Here is a 14,268-nt window from a genome sequence, read left to right as displayed (position 1 = left end):
CAAAGCCAACCTTCCCATGGGCTTTCTGTGGCCAAGAGGCACAATCCACCTCGTACCTTGGAGAACTCTGGCAGGGACTTGCGGGCAGAAATGACTCTAGGACATTTGCAGGGTGAGGCTGGGTGGACACGTGCCCAAAACCGAGGGTTACACCATTAAGACAGCCCTATTTGCTCTCTCTGGCTCATCTCCTCCCACCATAGCGATTTTTGACTACTCAGCAGCCCTGAAGTCAACACAGACTTGCTGCCGTTTAAGTGACATCGCCCTGGCCTGGCCGTTGCACTCAAAACTACTTGCAAGCCCCATGAAATCAAGAGGCACCAGATGGCCGCATGTGGCTGAAGCACATTATTGCTACTGTTGGGGCGAGCTCACCGCCCTTGTGAAACGCCTTCCCCAGCTGTGCTCTCTCGTTACGCTCCTGCGCCCCTGCCAGCCCTCCGGACCGGACCGCTGCCCCGCTGCGCCCCTGGGCCTGCCCTCCGGGGCGGCTCCGACCAGGGGGGTCCCCAGGCTGCACCGCAGGGTGCGGAGAGGCTTCACCCCTCGCACCCCACAAACGGCAGGGGCGCTAGCGCAGACTACCGGGAAGGCTGCGGTTACACCCGGCCACGCCGCAGCCTCATACCCGAAGAGGGGCGACCCGCGCTCTGCCTGGACCCCGCCGTCCGCTCGCACGCCGGAGGCCCCAGGGGCTGCCCGCGCTGACGGCGATGTTCCGGGTTCACGTCCCGTGGCGGGAACGCGGGCCACAAGCGCAGCCCGCGGCTCCCTCCGGGACGATCCCTCCGGCCGAGCGAGAGGCGAGCGGCGGGAGCCAGCTGACCGGAGACCCGCAGCAGCACTGCACCCGTGACTGACGGTTCCACTAACCAATCCACGCTCAGGGACAGACGTGTGGCACCTCCCCCTAATGACGGTAGAGCCAACCAATCAGGCGCAGGGTGGACTCTCAGTCCTGCCTTCACTCTTTTACGGACAAGCAGCTGGGCCAATCAAAAGTAGAACACATAGCTCACTTCCTTTTCGACTCTCGCGAGTTTTGCCGTGCTGGCCCCTGTCCCCCCCGCAGCCGGGTGACTGCGCAGCCGCCATGTTGGTTGCTATGCTGCCAATGCTGCCCGTATGAGGCGGGAGGGCGGCTATGAGGGGAGGAGGCTGTTGTCCCTCCCCCCTTCTCCCCCACAGACGCTCGCTCACTTGCTCGCTCACCGGCACGGAGGGCGCCTCTGCAGAGACCCGCCACCTCTCCCTTCCCCGGTCCCCTCTGCTTCCCGGCCGGGACTGCGCGCCGGGCGACTGCCGCTGTGCGTGAGGCGGCGCCGTGCCCCGTGAGGGGGTGCCGCGGCCCCTGCCCGCCGCTGACGCCCCGCTCGGCGCTGCCCTGCCCTGCACTGCCGCAGCCCCAGCCCCCTCCGGCCGGTCGCTGTGAGAAGAAGGGGGAAAGAGAGGCCGGACGGGGGTTCCGCCGCCTTCCCCCCCCCCCCCCCCCCGGGCTCCCTCGTCCCTTCCTCCCCCAGCTCTTCCCCCCCGCCCGGTCCCTCGGCCCAGCAGCCGCAGTACGATGTGGTCCTCGCCGCTGCGGCTGGGCGCAGGGCGGCTGCTGTCGCTGCTCCCGAGGCTGCGGCTCGGGCGGCCGCTGCGGGAGAACTGAAGGCAGCGAGCGGCGCGCCCGCTCCGGCGCGCGCGCGGGGGGGGGGGGCGGGGGTGCTGCGCGGCGCGGTGCTGCGCGCGCGTGCCCGAGCGTCTGCGGCGCGTGCCCGTGCGCGCGCGGGGGGTCGCGGGGCGGCAGCGGCGAGCGCAGCCCCCGCGCCTCTTCCCTCCGCCGTCCCCGCTCCCCGCTCCGGCTGGAAGGACGTGGCTGTTATATGAAGGTAAGGCGGCCGCCGGGGCGAGCGGGTCTCCGCGCTGGGGGGGGAGAGGGGCGGCGGCGGGAGGGGCAGTGCGCCGCATTCCTCTGCTGTGACACCCCCCCGTCGGCTGTGGGGGCCGAGGAGCCGCCGCTCCCCCTCAGCCCCGCTCCCCCTCAGCCCCGCTCCCCCTCAGCCCCGCTCCCCCTCAGCCCCGCTCCCCCTCAGCCCCGCTCCCCCTCAGCCCCGCTCCCCCTCAGCCCCGCTCCCCCTCAGCCCCGCTCCCCCTCCCCGCAACTTCGCGCTCAGGTCGTCGCTGGCAGAGAGCGGCTCTGCCGAGAGCCCTTTTAGCGGACTGGGGGTGGGGGGGGCGTGTGTGGGTGCCCCTTCTGTTCCCCCCGCTGAAAAGAAAGGAGATCCAGCTCCGCTCCGGTGAAGGGGTTGGGGGGGCGGTTTGTGTGAAACCGACCGCCGGGCCGCGGAGGGGGCTCGTAAATAGCCTTTCGGGGAACAAGCGGCGGAGGCGGCTGGGGTCTGTAAAATGTGGTAAACTCAGCTGAACGCCTGAAAGGGTTTATTTTTCGTATGTTTGATATGAAAGTTTGCGTTCCTCTGCTTTCTAGGCACATGTGCACGTTGCCCTGGTTATGTGCAGGGAAAATGGGTTTGAGTGCTGCCGTTGCATTCCTCTGGTGAATTTTTAGTATCTCCCTCAAGCAGAAGGCTTGTATAATCGCGTGTGTCTATATGCGACAGAGGCTTTCGGTGTACCTGGTGATGGGTTAACTCGTGTATGCTGTTACAGCACCAGCTGGAAGAGGAAAAACGTCTTTTTCCTTTCAAAAATCTCTAAGAGGCAGTTGCTAAAACTAGGTGGCTGCCAGTGTAGGTGAAGTGTTCCCACCACTTGTCTAGTCAAAGAATATATGTCCTTCAGATGTAAAATACACGTGAATGAACTTTGTGCTTCTACTTACACCCTTCCAGGACTTCAGTGTGGCCAAGCTGTTAATTTTTTTTTTTTTTTAAACTGTGAGATAGAAAATATTTATGTGATTTGTGTGTTAGAGAAGTGCTAATGGATCTCTGCTGAAGAATAATTGTTAGACTACAGTATGCACATACGTTTTCTCACCCACGGGGCATTTCTTTTGCCCTGAGCTAAACTCTGCGTTGAATGGTGAGGGGGTTTTGTGAGTGCACTTTTGCCTGCTTGTTACTGGCAAATAACTGCCCTGTAATGTTGGGAGCCACTGCTGTGTTCACACAAATGCAGACGTTTATGAGCTCGTCACATTGTAAATGTGCGTTGCAGAAATACAAAAATGAGTTAATGACAATTGGTATAACCATCTTCTTATTAGATACTTATATTGTAGGAAAGTTTTTCCAGTTCATTGCCTAAACATAAAATATTCAATACTGTAATCTTATGGATGCCCTTTTCTTGGCAATGGATTTCTTGCTTCACTGACCTAAAAAGTTGTTTTTACATATGGGCACGACTCTGGCTTGCACCGTGTTGATAAAACATGATGCTGTGTGATAAGCTTACAAATATGTACATGTGTGTCTGTATATTTCCCGGACACGTTTATGCTTTATGAACTCAGAAATGCAACTTGGTCTGATTATTTTGAGATAATTTTGTTATCATTATAGTTTCTGTATATTTTTGGATTATGTTCTTGGTTTTATTTGTATTTTTTTTTAAATTAGATTGCACATTGAAATCCAAATGCATTTTCCTCAAAAGCAGAAATGTTTTAATATTTTACCTTTTGGTATATTTTCCTTGTGTTTGCAGTTAATTTGTTTGGGATCAGGTTCACCTACTTAGGGTTTAGTTTGGTGTCTATTTCTTGTTCAGTAAAATTTTCTGTGAAATGTATTGTTTCTTGCCATGCTTTACAATTCTGTTGTCCTGCTAATGTCTAATTTAGGTTGTACATAGCAGTATTGATTGAACACCCTTGCTAAAAATACTTTCAGGGTTGGGTATACTTACACTGTAGCTGCAGGAAAGTTAAGCCTATACTGTTTTTCTGTGACTAGAATTAGTTTATTAGCTGCTACAGTTGTAAAACAGGAATAAAAGCAAAATCCTATAATCTTAGAAGTAATGCTGATTGCTCTATGGCGTGGATGATCTCTCTCTTAATGAACAGAGTTCATGTAGTACTATTTACATGTTATTGCTATTAGCATATTTGGAATATATGGTAAGTTAATACCCAGGGTACATAATTTTGGCTTTCATCCTGCAGTGACCCCAGTTTGGGATCCATCTACACAAAACTCTCTGCAGGAACATGCTCAAACATTCACTGTGTAGACACTAGGCGGATGTTTATCATGAGCATTTGCGCTGTGTGAGTGTTTTTTATGTTTTGTTTTTAACCTTTGCGTTTGTGTGGCATATCATATAGGCTTCTGGGTGTGCGGAGAGCTGCAAGGTCAGTGCTCAGAGTAACAGCCTAATACAATGGTGTGTGACATGGTTATTTTGTGAAAAAGAGGGGTTTTTTTGAAATTGCTTTTCTGTTGTAACTTAGTGCTGCTGAAAGGTCCTGATCAGCATTTGGGAGTTCCATCTCACTAGTGTCTTGGTATCCTCGGTGGGTTATTTTAGGAATGTTACGTTGAATATATGTGAAAGTTTTGTGCGTTGATTTATGCTCATGTATTGAAAGTGGAATGTGTACTCTACAAGCATGAGCCGGAGAACTGAGTGGAAATTACAAGTTTGAGGGGAGGATACTCAGGATGGTACACTTAGTCCTGTAAATTATCCTGTTTGTGGAAAACAAAGGCAGAATGGCTTGCTTGCGGCAGTGTAGACCTTCGGATGAGGTAAATGGGTTGGGTTAAGCGTCTTCTGAAAATTATGGTGGGTTAAAAATTCTGTTTTAACTTTTCAGCTGATCACAACTTAATTAAAACAAAAAGTAAGCATGTGCATGCTTTGTTGTTTTTGAAGTCAAGTCAATGTTAATTATTTTTCTTAAATTGATAAATAGCACGTGTCTGTGGCCTGTCTTCTTAGGCCTTCGTGCTACCATTAGATCCTCTGATACGTCATGATTCTGCCTTGTGCCTCCACACCCCCGCCCCCCCCCCCCCCCAGTTTGAGTTTAAATTTGGTACAAGATCACATGAATCCCATGCCTTCACATCCTGTTTTTGTGTCACCTCGCTTCCATTCTCACCAATTATAAAAATGGTCAAACAAGAGAATCTTTCAGCAGATGGTTGACTGTGCTTTTTTTTTTTTTTAAGTACCACTTTCACTCTGGTGCTGTCACTTTCCATAAAATGGCCAGACAAAATTCTCATGGGTTTTATTGTGCTCCAGCCTAGACAACTGTAAAAATGGTTTGTGTGTGCATATAATATGGGATTGTTTGTAGTGGAAAGAAGGAATTGTGAAGGTGGAAGAAAAAGGGGAGGGGAGAATGGCCTGAGCAGGAGACAAAACCGAGAGCTGAGCAGTGGCCTGGTAACACAACAGCAGGTCTTTGCCGTCTGGGCCAGCTGTTCATACATGTGTGTTTGGGAACAGAGGCTGGTTTTGCTTAAGTACTTGTAGTCCACTGAATTAGCACAAAAATAGTTTCATGTAGGCTTTTGAAAACCTTTACTTTCTAAAATTTTGCAATTTTCTGGAAGTTTTCTGATATGTCATAGAAGTACATATCTGCAGCTACATACTCAAAATCTCTGTTTTTATTAAGGAGAATTTCTGAATTAGTAGAAAATTATTGTTATTTGTCACTTACAAAATAAATTATGTTTACAGCAGTTAATGTGTTCGCAGAAGTTTTATTGACGTGTTGACATACCAGAATTAGATGTCCAGAGGTAGGTTACAAGAATATGGTCTTCTTTATGGTGAAATGTGTTACAGCACACTAAAGTCTGTGCTGTTTTTCTGCACAGTGTGCCAGTACAGGCTACAGAATATTGCAGCTGATAGTCACATAGTTACTCAGGTAGAGCATAACTAGATGAATTCTTGTTTGAAATGTGAGAATCGAACCATCTTCTCCTTTCTCAGCTTAGGCACCTCTGAAAAAGGCTTGGTACGGTGATGCAATTAGACCTCTCTTGGCACGCTTCTTTGTCTCACATTGCAGTTACTTCTTGGACAAGTTATAAGGCGACTGTTGGATGATAAATGCAATTCCATTTGTGTGGTTTATGAGTTACTGCCATCTCTACAGTTACATGAGGAAGGGGGAAATGGCTAATATCCATTTAAAAATAAACAGTCTTTTAATGATGACCTGTAATGAAGAATGCTCTGGGAGATATTTTCACTGATTGGGGAATGAAGTGCAATTGCCACTTAAGAGTTTGCAGGCCATCTGTAAGATTTAAGAGGAAAAAATTGATAATCCACTTCCTATGGCATGTGTGCTCTTACATTGCCTTTCTGGCCCTTCCTTATCTTCTGAAGGGTAACTAGCTGAGAAAATAATGACTGAATTATTCTGCATGACCAAAAGCCCAAATCTGCAAATGAAAATCAAATGTAGTGCTGCTGGAGATTAACATTTTCATAGTTGGGCTTTTTCAATTAGGATGGTGTAGATTAGACTGAAGGAAGATGTGTTCAATTCCCTTATCAACCTGGGATTTATACTTTAAATTAAAAATAGCTAAATATCTGGTATTAAATGCTGAAAACGTTCTAACTGGTGCTTTTTGGGGGTTGATGTTTCAGTCTGGAGGCCTTAGTTGCATGTAATTTTGCTATTTTGTTTGATAGTTTTCATAAACTAATTACAAATTTCATTTTAATGTAAGCTGGTTTTTGGTGTTTGTTAGGAGCAACAATATAAATTGATTTGGGTTTATGCTGTTAACTGTGTTTGGGTTAAACAACTGATCCTCACTTATTTTGTCTCAAAAGTTAATATCCTTTTAAAGACAGTTGAGTGTACTTTAGCTTTTCCTGAGTCCTTTGACCAGGTTTTCTTATTGCATTGGTGTACCAACATCTCTATACCCTCACCAACCAAACCCCCAAACAATGTGCTATGTCTGTTGCAAGAGACAGAAATGAGAAACCAATTATGTCAGTACTGCACTGAAACCAAGTGTCTATTCAGTGCAATGAAAGTTACATAAAATGTTTTCTGAGATGAGAACATTATTCTTAGATGTCTTGTCATTTTTGCAGTTTGGAGTTGTTTGGTTTTTTTTTTAATGGCATCAGTCAGGTTTAAAACCATAAATTGAAACTGTATCTGCAGCAGATAGCTCTTCGTGTTAACCAAAGCAGGAGCTGGTAAAAGATAGCCTGCTGTGGCTCCTTTGTCTCCGAGAGATGTGCTAACATACTTTATCTTGGAAGAAGGTTAACAAGCAAGATTTCCGTGTTTTCTTTTCTCAGAGGAAGGTGGTATTTGCAAAAGAGTCAAGCAAGTGGATTTGATACACTGAAAAGCTGTGTTTTTAAAAGAAGAGATTCAAGTGTGACATATCAGAAACTTGTGCTGCCTCATGTCTGTGCCAATAGGGATGCAGTGCTGAACCAACTTCACCATTAGTTCAGCCTTGAATAGAAATAGAAATGTTAATTCCTCTGTCCTTCAGGTAGAGGAGTGACTTCCTTTTCAATAAAAAATAAATATGCCAGTCAGTGGAAGAAGAGTTATTGCTGTTAATGCTCTCTGAACTCCCAGGTTAGCACAGCTTTGTCTGGATGAACAGGTAATTTCTTGATGGTGCTTTGCCTTATGTTTTCCTAAGCCATGTCAAATAGTTTAAGTTCAGAAACATGTTCATTTTAACTTAACGCTCTTATCGTAACTGATTTGAACAACAACAACAACAAAAAAATCCAAAATGGGATGTATTTCTCTTGGGACAGAAGAAGATGCTTCCTGGATCTTACAACTGTGATTCAATGTGTTTGCTTTCAAAAAAACCCCAAACAAACAGACAAACCCCACAAAAAACACACACCCGAAATAATTTAGGAGGAAAATAGCATAGTGAAGCTGTGGGTTTGGTTGTTTTTTCCCAATAACCTTGTCAGTGAATTCAGAAATGTTTTGGGGAAAAAAAACCTGCAGTCTTTCCATGAAAATTGGCTTTGGAGAGAGTTAAAATTAACATATGTCACTTCGCATTTGTCTGTCCTGATACATACAACAAGCTTTTAGTGTCATCTGAAAAAGTAGTCAGACATATTTTTCTCTGTTGATGTGTGAATAGGGTTAAAGATGACCAGTGCTGATCACCAGCGATGTATTGCATTGTAAGTTGTTTTTTTTTTTGTTTTTTGTTTTTTCCCATATGGATTGTGTATGTGCGCTGCATATGCCAGCTTTGTATTGTGTCTCTAAACTGCATATAGCCTCAGGACTGTTCTTAAAATATTTTACTGAGTTTATGTAGTGTCCCTATTTAGAAAAGAGATACTTGAGGATAGGGGACATGTATCAATTAGTTTGACGTCTTAAAAATAAAATTTTGTAGAACTTGGCATTTTGAGTTGTAAGTCACTGTGGCCTGTAACCTCTGAACTGTGAGCTGCTACCAAGACTTCCCTTGGAAGAGGTTCTTGCCTTTTTTTGGGAGGCAGGCTGCTGTTACGATTGATGCCACAGTCTGTTTTTAGTACTTGAGTGCAAATGAGGCTATGGGTGAGTCTTGGGAATCCTCATCTGCAAGTAATTCCCCTCTTACTATGTTTTAGGCTTCTGTGTTGACTCTGTAAGAAGATAGTGCATCCTGTTAGCTCATCTGAGTGCACCTGCTTTCTGTGGAGCTCATCTCTTTAAATCTAATGTTTGGAAGGACCTTTCCAGATGTAATGTCTCTGAAAAAGGGGTTTGAAAGATTAAAATGTGGCTTCCTCTTTAAAACTGAAGGGATGTGTCATCTTTATCTAAGTCTGGATGGAGAAGAGGGGAAAGATGAAAAGAAGAGCTGCCCTGCAGTGACTATAAAATGTATAAGGGGAAATGTATATTGGAAAACATAATTAAAAAGGAAAGGTGGATATGTCTTTTTTTGTTTAATATTAGCAAGTCTCATGACTTCATGGGAAGCTTCTGCTGAAATATCTGTGGTACACACAACAACAGGAGGAGAAACTGAAATACAGAAGTGGCATTACAATGGAACAGATGGATCAGTCAGCTATATTGTGGGGTCATACCTCCAAATTATTTGAATATTTTTTGGTTCACTTGTTTTCTGTGAGTTTGAATTAGACTACTGATTTAGATGTTTTAGTATAGGCCTAATCCAGTTGCTTCTAGTCATGCTTCTAGCATCTCTTCTCAAGTTCACTATGTGAGCAACTAGATAAGGAGGGATAGAACATTAATGGTGATAAGAGGGTTTTTTTCTTTACTTTTTTAACCCTTCACTAATGAATATTTTGCTTCTATTTTCATTTTACTATGTATTAAAATATACCATGTAAGTGAAATTCATAAACCACTCGGTTTGGAAGTGGCTTGAACTTTTTAAACCTTCAGATATTCATACTTGGGACTAAGGAAATAATTTCGTTTTGGAGGTCTTTGTTGGGAAAACAGTATTCTTTGCTTTCCTATGTGGTATCATCTGCTTAAAATTTTTTTGGCGTCTTCTCTTAATAGATTTGCTGTTACTTTAGAGACTTAAGGCATTGGCGATACTGTCTTTTCCCTTGGCTCCTAGTGTAGATTTGAGTCCTTTGTTCTACAGCTCTCAGATCTGCTGGGGAAAGTGATTTGGTGTGAGTGTGTGTCTGGGGAGGGGCAGAATGTGGTGGATTCTCTCAGGGTTGTTCTTGTAAAGCCAGTTTTGAGTTTTCACAGTCCCTGTGCTTGCAGAAACTGGATTATTTTCAAATTTTGCAATAGTTAAGTAAATTCTATTGAATTGAATAATAGACATAGTAAATAATTAAAATACCTCTGCTTTCAATAACGTGCCACTTAAAAGGCTGAGAGACATACAGTTAAGAAAATGAGGTGTGAGTAGCCACTGATACATGCAGTTACACTTGGAACAGAATTCCTTTGTAGAAGACTAGAAAATAGACTGAAAATTAACATCTGACAAAAAGTCCTCTAAGAAGAAATTCCTACAGGAGAACTTCATTCTTGAGATTAATTAAATGAAAGATTAGAAATTCTCTAGATAGCTGTAAGCTATTTAATAAAACTGAAGTAAGCAATTACAAGCCTCAGTTGTAGTTACCAGCAGAGGCATTGCCTCCTTTTTATGATCCTGGTGCTGCCCACCCTCCTGTTACATATATTCTCCCTCCTTTTACAGGAAAGCTATGTGTGCAGCTCATTAATGCTAGATGTTTTCTGCAGAAGGATTTTCATAAAAAACCTTCCCTCTCTGAAGAAGAGTGATGTAGATAATAACTTCTTTGGCATCAAAACCACATACACAATCCTGAGAAAACAGAAATAAAAGTGCTTTGTAGGAATTACACTAATGAAATATATGTGAGAGAGTAGCTTGAAAGAGAAACCCAATTAACATCTGAAACTTCAGCTAACATTTAGCCACCTCTGAATAGAACTTATGTTGCCAATGAAGCTACTTTGTCAAATCTCTGGTGTGTGTTCCTAAGTTACATTGATGTAAGCATTTTTCAATCCACAGCTTTACAGGTTTTTTTTTTTTTCCCTGTGTCTTTCAAACAAACAGATTAATTCTAACTGTTCTGGGAAATCATTGAAGTTACTCTCCTATCTGCAAAAGGCATTTTCCACTGAAGTCTTACATATTCATTCAGAATATATTTTGTATTCTGCTGCTTCTGGTGTGCTGTGACAATTGTGTGTGCTCTAGCCGTTCTGTACTATAAGCTGAGATGTGTTGTATCACCACAGGTTCATCCTTCATCTGAGGGCAGTGTGTGATTGCAAATCACATCGTCAGGTGAGGGAGAAAAATGTATAACTGCAAATTGGCACTGGATTCTCCAAAATTGAAGTACTTGCCATAGTTTAACAGAATTAATGTGCTGCGAATAAATGGGAAAAACAGAACAAATGAATCCTTAGGTGTACCAAGTAGTGCTATTCTAAGTGGCTTCAAAATAAGTTACTGACTACTTAACTCATTAAAGACAAGAGCACTCTATGGTGAAATTTTTTTTCAGAAGTGTTCATTACTTTCCACTCTAAGTTTATGAGCAAACATGTGGTCTTCAGTGCAAATAAAGGTAGGCTGATACAGAAGTTTCGAAGGTAAACTTCTTAATGCTATTATTTTTCTGCAGTCAACAGAAAGCCGCATTTTAAAAATCTGCTTTCCAGACTTAAATGACTATAATTAGTGCTCAGAAAAAGCCATGGTGAAAGTTTTTCTTTTAGCAATGTATAAATATCCTTATTTTCATAACATTTAATATTAAAACGTAATCCATTGTTAGACTTTAAAGCAAAACTCTAAAAAGGAAGAGAAGCCTTTCCTAGTTACCATTTATTGCATTTATAATAATTATATGTGTCTAAGTGGGGAAAAAAAAAGTTGACTAATTGTTATTAAAATAAATGAGCGTTATTTTCCTTCCAAAAGTATGGAACCGGGCTTGAAGCCCACTTTGCTTTGTACATTTAATAGAAAACAAATTGTGCTTTGAAGGCGAACGCTTCTGAAATTGAGTAGGATTCCTCGTCCTGTAAGAGACTCCTCTCCTTACGGTGTTGGTGGGAATTGCCTTGCACTTGCAAATGCTTTAAAGTGTATTCAGAATGACATAAAAATGAATGAATGCTTATGGACGAGGGCATGAGGGACCCAGATCTCAAGCCTTCAGTGCACTTCCAGCTCTTGCAGAGAATGTTAAGATATGTATTCTTAATAACTGGTATTAACTAGTGTGGCCTAAAATCAGTAGGGAATTAGCTTTTCAGAAGTGTATTTGTTTAGTGTCCATACTATAATTAACATATATTGGACACTTCAGATATATCTGTACACATGCTAGATAAAATATCTTCATATTGGTGTATAGGATGGAGTGATAACATTTTAAAATTCTGTAGCAATAAATCCGTGTTTTACTATAGAACATATCTGAAGAGTATACCAAGATTTTTTGTAGTATTTGACAAGCAAATACCAACATTCATGCTTCCTCTGCAGGAGTGATAGAGAAACTTATTTTGTATATTGTTTTTGTATCAGACTTAGTGATTTCTGCTGAACAGTGTCATACATGCTTGCACTTCAAAAAAATGTTGAAATGTTCTCTTGACTTTTTGAAACTTTTTTGGCAATGCTATGCTTTCCATTTATTTTGTCCCTTGTTTAACAGTTTTTGTGTGTGTTTTCAAAAGCACTTCCATTCACCATTCAAGGAATTCAATAGAATTCTAATAGGAACTGCACATAAATAACTACAGAAATCAATGCCTCAATTCAGCCAAGAGTTTTTTGTGACTTCAAAAGCCACAAGAGCATTTATTATTAGAAACATACAATTGACTTTTCTTCTATTATCGTTTTGCATAGTGATTTGGTTTTTACCACCACAACAAGATGTTTGACAGTTTCATTTGAAAATGATGTATTTACGTTTGGCATTCCAAAACAGTGTAATTTTTATCTTTTCTGTGAAGATCTATTCATGTTAATTTGCGTGTTCAGCTCTGTGCAAAGATTGTCAGTGAAATACTCACTGGTGGATTTCTCCTCAAAGGTCAACTGAATGTTAAGGATAGTCTATTATTCCTGTATTGTAATGAAACTATAAAAGAAATTTTTAAAGAGGGGAGTTGGGTTAATTTTTGTCTGTTCAACTCATACAATAATGTAAAGCATATCCTCTCCTCCGAGATGCTCAGCTTCCTGAGTATAATGACCACAGAAGTAACCAACCCGCAGTAGCAGAGGTTTGTCTTGGAAGTACTTCCAGCCTTTAGTGTTTGCATTACACCTCAGGCCATGTCAGCTGTAACAGTCCTTTTGATCCTGAAGTTTTTAGGAGGGTTATAGAAGATGAGATGGTCTCGAAGGAGGTTGTTTGAGCACACTAGATGCTTTAGAAAATTGATGCTGCTTTTCTTTTAAAACAGCCTGAAGACGATGTGACATGAAATACAGCTCTCGCTGTTCAGTAGTGCTTACTACCTTGTAAATGAACCTCTTGAGTGCTGTGGCTTTTGGGCAGCTCTTGTGTGCAGTTTCTGTCAGGTAATAGTACAGTGTTTGGTGGAAAGCACATCCAGAAGGAAACAGAGTTTTGTTGTGGTTGTCAGGAGGCTACTCATAGATTAATGGCTTTTTCTGCATTAATATTTTGTTTTTCACTGTTGCTGACAGTTTGAAAAACAAAGTCGAGTTACCAGCAGGGGCTTTTATATGGCAATGGCCTTCTCCCACCCTCCCAATCTCCTAATTCCTGCTCATCAGCCAGTCTGGTTCTGCGTGGGGAGGATGAGGTGGTGTTAGGAACTGCTTTGTGGAATTTCATCTTTTGAACCAACTGGTGCTGAGACTTGCCACCCACCCCTCCCATTACCTTGAGATGCAGACCAGCAGTCCCAGCCTCATCTGCGTCGTTGCGTGAGCAGGTGCTGGTGGTGGATTCATGTTTTGACACTTGAGAAACATTTCAGCCAGGTGGAGAGGTAGGGCAGCATGGCCTGTCTCTAGTCCTTCCCTCTCCTAACATTTGGAGTGGAAAGACTATGCAGGTGAAACTCACACTGCACCTTGAGAAGGGCTTTGATGGGCATGAGGGGGAAGAGAGGCAAGGTAGGGCATGGTGGGGAGCAAGACTAGTAACACGAAGTCATAACGGCAGTTGCGATAGCATTCAATGTTGTTGTCACTAGGAGTTATATGCGTTTAGGATACGGGTGCTGTCATGGTGTTATCTTAAAAAAAAAAAAAAAAAGGGAAGTGAGGTCAGACCTTCTGTCTGTTCCTCAAAGTTGTTCTCCTTTTCCTCTTACCACTTCTGTCTAATTTAGATTGCGTTTGAGTCAGTTGCTTTCATCTTGACAATTATGTCATTCAAGCATCCACAAAGTTAGCATGCTAATGTCTGCATTTCAGCTGACTGATGGGTACACCAAAACCTATCTTACTTTTGTCACTGCAGCATGAAGCTGCTTTTAATTTCCCTGGCTGTTCAGCATTGACGGAAACAAGATAATGGAAGGTTTCTGGCATGATTTGTAAGCCCGATGTCTGAAGTTTATTAAACATGGTTTTCTTCCTGAAACACACTCTGGCCCTTCTTCTGTCCCTGTAGGTGCTTGGTATTTAGCTGGTATATTAGTTGGAGTGGAAGCAATAATAATGGGCATTTAAAAGTGATGATTTTGTTAGGGAAACTTGGTTTTGTTAAAAGGGGCGGAAAAGGCTTTTTAGATTTGTCTGAAAGCAAGCATTCCACTGTATTTTTAGGTTTGTGGGTCTTCTGCTTCTTTAT

Source organism: Leptosomus discolor, chromosome 5, assembly GCF_034619465.1.
Source record: "Leptosomus discolor isolate bLepDis1 chromosome 5, bLepDis1.hap2, whole genome shotgun sequence".
Lineage (NCBI taxonomy): Eukaryota > Metazoa > Chordata > Aves > Leptosomiformes > Leptosomidae > Leptosomus > Leptosomus discolor.
This window is presented reverse-complemented; position numbering follows the sequence as displayed.